Genomic DNA, 2794 nt, shown 5'->3' with positions numbered 1-2794 from the left:
CACTAATGACGACAAATTCTAACAACCACTAAAACAATTAATAGTTTTGTACACGTATGCACATTCACACAAACAATCAGATTCACGTATATGTATATGAAAATTCACGTTATCTAATAATCCTCTCTTAGTGACGTTCTCGGAACTCTCAAGTACAAGCAGATAAGTTATTACATTTTGGACCGTAATAATTTATTTGCTTGACCAGATCATCCCAATAATAATCACACTAATAAGCAATTTTAATTTGTTATGGCCAATTGTTGAGCTAATGATTATAGTCTAGGTTTTCTAGTGACAACTTAGTTTCTCTATAAACAATGGCTCTGATACCATCTTCGGTCAGACCCCGACTAGCAGCGGAGACGATAAAAAAAGGGATGCAACAGACACTTCTGGTTTGAGTCATTGTTATAAAGATGCTCTATTAAACATTAATTAAACAATATGATACATCAGCGTTTTACGTGTCGCTATTACACATTACTGTTACATATTTAACTAGATAGTACGTGAGTGTCCATGAACCGTTTTATTTAGCTAAATAACATGCCTCTGTCCACATAGTATCGCACATAAACTTCACAAGCAGCTAACACAAAGGGGGTCGTCACATAGTGTCTTGGTTACCTGAAAAGTTAATTTTTAAAAGAAAAACATCAACATAAAGTTGGCGAGTTCCACAAAATTGTTTGTTTTCAAAATATATTTGAAAATGTTTTGTTGCACATGTGATGAAATCTCTCTGAGTTACAAGTTAAGCCGAGACCAGTATCCAATCACCGTGGCCAACATCAACCACAACCAATAACCAAGTACCCCATGTGGCTATGCCTAACACATCATAGCTCGTTATGAATATGTGCGACCGCGTGTTCGCGCAGTAGGCATACAGCCGTGTATTCAGTGCGGTCTAGGCTTGTCGGGCCAAATAGTACTATCCACAGTATTCACTGGCATTGTATAACTTGCTTGTGGGGATTTAAGTATGTTAGATGTCTACTCAGATAAATAGCATAAAACAATTTGCATGTGCACAAGTATGTTAATCAAATGAACCCTCTATGAAAACAGTAAAACATGTATTAAAAAGAGAGGGTTAGTGAAACTCACAGGTTGCAAAGGTACTGGGCTATCAAAGTATGCTAATCCACACCTAATACCAGTATCATACGGTTAATGTCTGTAGGCTAGGTTAGACTAGGTTTAAATGTCTAGGAACCAATTAGGGTAATTAGAACATGGGGTTGGACATGGTCGGCGTTTTGAAATCAGGTTTGGACGCCGGACACCGTTTACCGTGCCGGACAAAGTTATTTGTTCGAGATGTTCGGGTAATGATATTTTTAAAAAAGTATACCATATTGTAGCATATGAAAAACGATTAGTTTTATATTAAGGGAGTTCGGGTGTTTGGAGGGTCTAGGTCACCCAAATAAGCGTTTCCGTATTTAAAGTCGGTTAATTACCAGATAAGTATATAATATACCTGTTTTAATTCAATCTAGTCTTGAAGGGTCGGGATTTATTCTTGACCTTCCAATTATTTCCAAATATTACAGGAGTGGTATAAAAACTTTGGCGGGTTCGTTACGCGTTTAAATTTTGTCGATTATTATTCAAAAGTAAAAAAATAAACCCGTAACTTATAAAATTCCAAAAATTTTTGTAGAAAGTATTTCTGATATAAATTTCACAGATAAATTATTGTTATAATTTTTAAACACTATTTATTAATTTTAATAAATATGGTTTATATCGCATATAAACCGTTTAATTTGGCGAACCGACCATCCGAACTTTAAAAATTCCAAAAATTTTACTGAACACTCTCTATATATATAAACTCCCAGTAAAAATTTGAAGTTCACGAATATTTGCTAAACCCAGTAAAAACTGTAACTCGGGTTATCCGTTGAGCCCAAATTATTATGCGAAGCTTACCCATAATATATGTGATCATTCTAAAAGTATTCGGAATTTATTGAAATATTTAACAATTTTTTTTCGATTTAAATGCGTTTAAACGTAATAAATTCGTCAAATGTTCCTCATTTGTCTAAAAATTCCCAAATTTTGCCGAGATCATTTTTATGTAGTCCCAAACCATGTTCTAAAATCTCAGGTTCAATTAATAGTCACATCCAAATCTGCAACTAAAACAAATTCTATATAATCAGTTTTTTTCGCCTAAAAAAAGAGTACCTTCTTGCGTATCGTCCGTAAGGTCTAGATTTTGTGGTCTGTTTGCGCCGAATCTCTGGTTATAGTACCTATACAACATGTACAACACAAACTTGTATTCGGATTCATCAATCAAGCCCTTTTTGATGTTCTTTTTCTATGCTTTTTTCGTTAGGCGATTAAAGTGTCGAACAAGTGTGGTTTTTGATCCAAAACTCACCCTTTTTGACCCAAATCAGTTGTAAAAGCTTATTTTATGAAAATATGGTATAAAATATGAAATCATGGCCATGGGATTCGCCTTGTTTGGATCATAAGAAATCTTACCAAAATGTGGTGTGCTTGCGATCTTGTTCCAAAAATTTAGTTGCAACTGATTAAAGAGCATTATATAGCAGTAGTAGGTGAAAGTTATTGCCAAAAATGAGGTGATTAACGTGCTTGTGTGGTTGGTTTGGTTTGTGGCTTGTGATCGGACAACATGGAGGACCTTGTGTCCTTCTTTGACTTGTCAAAGATTTCATTTTCCAGAATTTGTTTAATATTAAGTTGATATTTAAGTGTAGTTTCGTTATCGGGTCTTAAACGCTCCCCGGGTGCGGTAAAAATT

General features: G+C 34.7%; 1 long non-coding RNA gene across 1 annotated transcript; it reads right to left on the bottom strand.

Annotated features, from left to right (window-relative positions):
• Positions 1-408: 408 nt before the first annotated feature.
• Positions 409-2284, bottom strand: LOC110899166. The gene is made up of 3 exons (XR_002569978.2): positions 2206-2284; positions 1114-1156; positions 409-630 (listed from the first exon to the last, which is right to left on the bottom strand). It is a non-coding gene; the product is annotated as an uncharacterized LOC110899166 (long non-coding RNA).
• Positions 2285-2794: the final 510 nt, after the last annotated feature.

The sequence above is a fragment of the Helianthus annuus genome, chromosome 12 (genome assembly GCF_002127325.2).
Source record: "Helianthus annuus cultivar XRQ/B chromosome 12, HanXRQr2.0-SUNRISE, whole genome shotgun sequence".
NCBI classification, from domain to species: Eukaryota; Viridiplantae; Streptophyta; class Magnoliopsida; order Asterales; family Asteraceae; genus Helianthus; species Helianthus annuus.
Note: the sequence above shows the minus strand (reverse complement) of the source record. Positions and strands in the feature narration are given on the sequence as shown.